A 6000-nucleotide genomic window follows, 5' to 3' on the forward strand; every position below is an offset into this window, starting at 1 on the left:
ACAAGGTGGGAGGTGTTCCCACGCGTAATAGTGGTATCTATGTCCACAATCTGACACGTCTTGCAGCGTCCTACGTGACAGGGTTGTATGGAGTTGTCCTGAGAGCCGGGCAGTTTGCTACGAACAATGATCTGTTTGAGGTTTGGCGGTTGTTTAAAGGCAACTAGTGGAGGTGTGGGGAAGGTCTTGGTGAGGTGCTCATCCTCATTGATAATGTGTTGCAGGTCACGAAGAACATGGCGTAATTTTTCAGCCCCTGGGAAGTACTGAACAATGAAGGGTACCCTGTCAGTTGCAGCACGTGTCTGTCTCCTGAGGAGGTCATTACGGTTTCTTGCTGTGGCACGTCGGAATTGGCAGTCGATGAGTTGAGCATCATACCCCGTTCTTGTGAGGGCATCCTTGAGTACTTCCAGGTGTCCGTCATGTTCCTCCTCATCTGAGCAGATCCGGTGTATGCGTAGGGCTTGTCCATAGGGCATGGCTGTTTTAATATGTTTTGGGTGGAAGCTGGAGAAGTGTAGCATTGTGAGGTTGTCTGTGGGTTTGCGGTAGAGTGTGGTGCTGAGGATCTGCTCAGATGAGGAGGGATGTGACGGACACCTGGAAGTACTCAAGGATGCCCTCACAAGAACAGGGTACAATGCTCAACTCATCGACCGCCAGTTCCGACGTGCCACAGCAAGGAGCCATAATGACCTCCTCAGGAGACAGACACGTGCTGCAACTAATAGGGTACCCTTCGTTGTTCAGTACTTCCCAGGGGCTGAAAAATTACGCCATGTTCTTCGTGACCTGCAACACATTATCAATGAGGATGAGCACCTCACCAAGACCTTCCCCACACCTCCACTAGTTGCCTTTAAACAACCGCCAAACCTCAAACAGATCATTGTTCGTAGCAAACTGCCCGGCTCTCAGGACAACTCCATACAACCCTGTCACGGTGGACGCTGCAAAACGTGTCAGATTGTGGACATAGATACCACTATTACACGTGGGAACACCTCCCACTTTGTACATGGCAGGTACTCATGTGACTCAGCCAACGTTGTCTATCTTATTCGTTGCAGGCAAGGATGCCCAGAGGCATGGTACATTGGGGAAACCGAGCAAAGGCTACGACAACGGATGAATGGGCACCGCACAACAATCAACAGACAGGAGGGTTCCCTCCCAGTTGGGGAACACTTCAGTGATCCAGGACATTCAGCCTCGCACCTTCAGGTGACCATCCTCCAAGGTGGACTTCGGGACAGGCAGCAGAGGAAAGTGGCCGAGCAGAGGCTGATAGCTAAGTTCGGTACCCATAGGGAGGGCCTCAACCGGGACCTTGGGTTCATGTCACATTACAGGTGATCACCATTGCACTACACAGACACACAGATATTCCTACACACACACACACACACTCTCACATACACACGGACACAGGTACACACAGACATGCACACAGACACCCACACACTCACTCCCACACATGCACCCCCTCACAGACTTAAGACACTCTGCACTCACTACACACACACACACACACACACTTTCTCACACTCACAACCCCCATCCCAGACAGACACACACACAAACAGACAGACAAAGACCCACATGCACACATATATTTTGTGGGGTGAATTTGTGCTTGCAGAGTTACATTGCACTTTGCTCAAAAACTGCATACATTCATGTAGAACTCTGAGCTCAAAAATTGCATGAATTTATGTAAAACTCTGTTATCTCACTTTTTAGATTAGAATCAATCTAAACATCAGGTCATAGACAGAGAACACAGGGGGCTAACACTTTCAACATATTGTCTAGCTATCACCATTGTTAACAGCTAATCCGAGAATGCAACTTTAAAAAAAGGGTTTTGTGATTTACACATGAAAGAAGTGAAACTATCACTGTATTCCAACAGATGAAAGGCTTAACAGACAATCAATTCTTCAATGTATAATTTCAGTTACATCACACTGCAAATTTTTGCTATAAATTCTGTGTTACGATAGAGCCCTCCACAATCACCTAATGAAGGAGCGTCGCTCCGAAAGCTAGTGTGCTTCCAATTAAACCTGTTGGACTATAACCTGGTGTTGTGTGTTTTTTAACTTTGTACACCCCAGTCCAACACCGGCATCTCCAAATCATCACAATGAGGATAGCAATGCCCAATACAGTGTCAGCTTCACTCAGCGCTCTAGTTTTTAATGAAGAATGATTGATTCCAGGCTTATTCACTCAAATCCTTGATTAATCCAAGTTGCCATTCCAGTTATATTACATTATATTTCACAACATCCAAGGAGTGTTTCAGCCAATCTGTTTGTATTTTCATGACGTTAGACAAGGGAGGCTTGTGGCTAGATCATTAGGAGGACACAGTGTTCTGGTAGCACAGGATCTTTAAACTTCCCAAAACCACTAAAACGTGAAAACGAAAATTTATTATCCTGTGCTACATGTAATGTTATCGGCTGAACAAAGTGGTCATGCATTTTATTGAACACTTAGGAGTAGTGGTGCTGTTATCCTTTTGGCGGGGTAGAGGAAGGCAAGAGATATCAATAGACATTAGCTGAAAAAACCCCCAAAAACATCACTGGCATAGATCCAGGAGCACTTAAACTGTTCTATTCAGGTGGCAAACTGACAATGTCTGAAATGTTTTAACGTATTCAAAGCAATGCATTTGAACATCACCAGCTAATTAAAACGATTGTATTGTCTCTGTCACCTATCATTTGGCTGTCTACAGCAGTCAAAATGTCCTTTTTGGCAAGGAAGCTTTAGAGGCAGTATGCAAATATAAAAATTGTTAAGGTATGTTGTCAAATTTGTTTTATATTAATAAAGAAGTACTGAGTAAGTGCACAGCAACAGTGAATTTAGTAACTGAAATTGAACTAAAAGGAAGAACATTATTATAACTAAGGAATAAAAGTACCATTTTTGCTAAGGGTAGAAATACAAAGCAATGAACAATGATTACCAAGGTTCACTGAAGGCAGCTCCACAAATTAGTTCTATAGATACTGAATGACATGGTTAATCCAAGAAAGATAATTTATGATCCTACGCTCATGTCCAAGCAACAATCCTAACACGACAAATAAATGGTAGTTGTCCCAAGTATAGACAGTGTAACTTAACTGTTGTACAAGTGCAAAACAAAACCCAACTAACAGGTAATAATGTGATATAATTAAAGTACTCTTACACATGATTTAATTTGATTAGTATTGTCATTTTACTCTTCAATACCACTTAATCTAAAGATATTGTTTTATCATAAATTTTACAACATTAAAATGGTATTAATAATGTACCTCAATGACCATCTCTGTTTCAAAACGTGAAGCTTCAAAAACGCTTCACTCATTCATATATACTGTACTGTGGTCATGTGTTAACAAATTTGGTATAGCGAAGAAAGAATTTGTATTTACTGTATTTTATCTCAATTGTCAGGACTTTCCAATACACTTCACAACTAATAAGTTACTTCAAATGTAGTAATGTTGTTACATTGTGATAATCAGTATGGTTCCTGAAGGGCCCACTGACAAGAATCATATAAATAAGCAACTAATTATTTTAAGAACAGAATGTTTTCAAGGCATCAGGAGAATCCCGCACAACCATTGAACTCATTAGAATAGCCAGATGGGGTCACAGTTGAACATCTGGGATATTTGTGCCAAAATTAGAAGAGCTGTCCCACAGACTAACAGTCTGATGCAATCAAACTCATGGAGCATACCTTTTAGAAGACAGTTTTCCAAACACGACCATTACGATCCCCAAAGTATATTGTGTCTCAGTGACAGGACAGGCTAATAGAAGTGGCAGCACAGGTTATAGAGTCAGGAAGAAATTACCTTAGGAATGCTCAACATTGACTCCACACCCCCATGAAATCTCAGGTCAAACATGGGCAAGTAAACTTCCCATTCATCATCATTTAACAAAAAACTCACACCCACCTTCTCCATCCCCCCACTTCAGCTGATGAATTAGTTCTCATTGATGTTGACCACCACTTGGAGGATACACAGATTGGCAAGAGCACAGAAACATACTCTCAGTGGGGGAATTTCAATAACCATCACCAAGAAGAAATTACCAGTATCATTAATGTCCAGCTGGCCAAGCGTCACGGAAATAACTGTTAGACTGGGACTGCAGTATGTAGTAAATGAACCAACAAAACAGAAATAACTACTGGACTTCATCCTAACCAATCTACCACACATGCATCAATCCATTTCATTATTGGTAAGCATGACCATTGCAGAGTCTTTGGAAACAAAATCCCTTTCTCATACTGAGGATTCCCTTCAGTGTGTTGTGCTTCAAGGACAATGCTAATTGGAAACGTGTGATAGAAATGTAAAAAGGGCATAAATGAAGGGGTACAGAGCAGAAATTGTGTCCACTGTCCAAAGTCAACAAAACACAAATAGGATATGGTGGTAGAAGTTGGGAGCTGGAGGAAGAATAGAAGGGAAAGAAAGAAGAAAGGACAGGAGTCATGCCGAGTGTGAAGCTCAATACTGATTCTGAGAGGTGTAAAGGTGCTTAAGTGGAAAATTAGGTGTCATTCCTCCAGCTTACATCGAGCTACATTGGAACCCTGTCGCAAATCCAAGGTGTAAAATGTTAGCATGGGAGCGAAATGGTTTATTGAAATGCCAAATAACTGAAGGGTCAGTATCATATCTGCAGATAAAGAAGGAGGCTCCACAAAGTGGTCACCCAAGCTGTGTTTAGTCTTGCTAATGTAAAATGCACTGAGACCAGTGAACACACTAGACTAGATTAAAATAAGCACAAGCAATTTAAAAGGCATTTAGATGGATATATGAATAGGAAGAGTTTTGAGGGATATGGACTGGGTGCTGGCAGGTGAGACTAGATTGGGTTGGGATATCTGGTTGGCATGGACGGATTGGACCGAAGGGTCTGTTTCCATGCTGTCCATCTCTATGACTCTAACTCTAAACTGCTACTTCACCTGGGAAGTGTATTTGTAATTTTAGATGGTGAGATGACTGAGCAAGTGTTACATCTTCTATGATTACATAAGAAGGTGCCATAATGTTTGGGTGGGATGTTAAGAATGATGAAGCGGTGGACCAGGGTGTCACAGAGGGAATGGTTCCTGTGGAAATGCTGACAGTGGAAGGGATGGGCAGATATGTTTGGTGTTGGTAACCTGCTGGAGGTGGCAGATCTTGAGGAGACTAGTGGGTGAAATACGAAGGCAAGGGGAACCCTACTGTTTTGGCAAGAAGAGGAAGGGGTAAGGGCAGGAGTACAGGAAATTGGGTCAGACCTGGTAGAGGGCCTGTCGACCACAATGGGGGGAATTCTCAGTTGAGGAAAAGGAGCAGGAAACAGCAATGATAACATCATTGAGGTGTCGGAATTGTGGGAGTTTGAGTACAACCGGAACAAGAAGTGTTCCACATACCCCACAAAGCAACAGGTTTAGCTGAGACTCATGCTGGTACCCATAGCAGTACCTTTTGACTTGGAAAACGTGAGACATGTTAAAGGAAACGTTGATCAAAATGAAAACAAGCTCAGCCAGATGAAGGACGTGGTGGGGGTCAGGGATTGTTCAAACCTCTTTAAAGGAAGCAGAGAACCTTCAGACCATCGTGGGATGAACAGATTAAGAGAGTGCACATCCCCGGAGGAGATAAGGCAGCCTCTTCACTGTTGTCCAGCTGAACGAGACTGCACTTGCCTGGTTCCATTCATTGCCAAAGAATCATCTGCAGTACTTTTCTCTTCCTGCTTTTCTTCTGTTTCACCATCAAGCAACCTAATCAGAAACTATTGGTCTCAACCAATAAGTCATCAGGTGGCTGGTTGATATTCAGTGGAAGCCATTATCTTCCGTCCCCATCACAAACTCTGATGCTTAACCACGGATTCTCTTTCGATATGAACTATATCTCATTAAATTAAAATGGTGAAACATTCAAATTTGAA

This window comes from Chiloscyllium plagiosum, unplaced genomic scaffold (genome assembly GCF_037043375.1).
Source record: "Chiloscyllium plagiosum isolate Xiang-an unplaced genomic scaffold, Cpla_swu_hap1 HiC_scaffold_5, whole genome shotgun sequence".
Taxonomy (NCBI): domain Eukaryota; kingdom Metazoa; phylum Chordata; class Chondrichthyes; order Orectolobiformes; family Hemiscylliidae; genus Chiloscyllium; species Chiloscyllium plagiosum.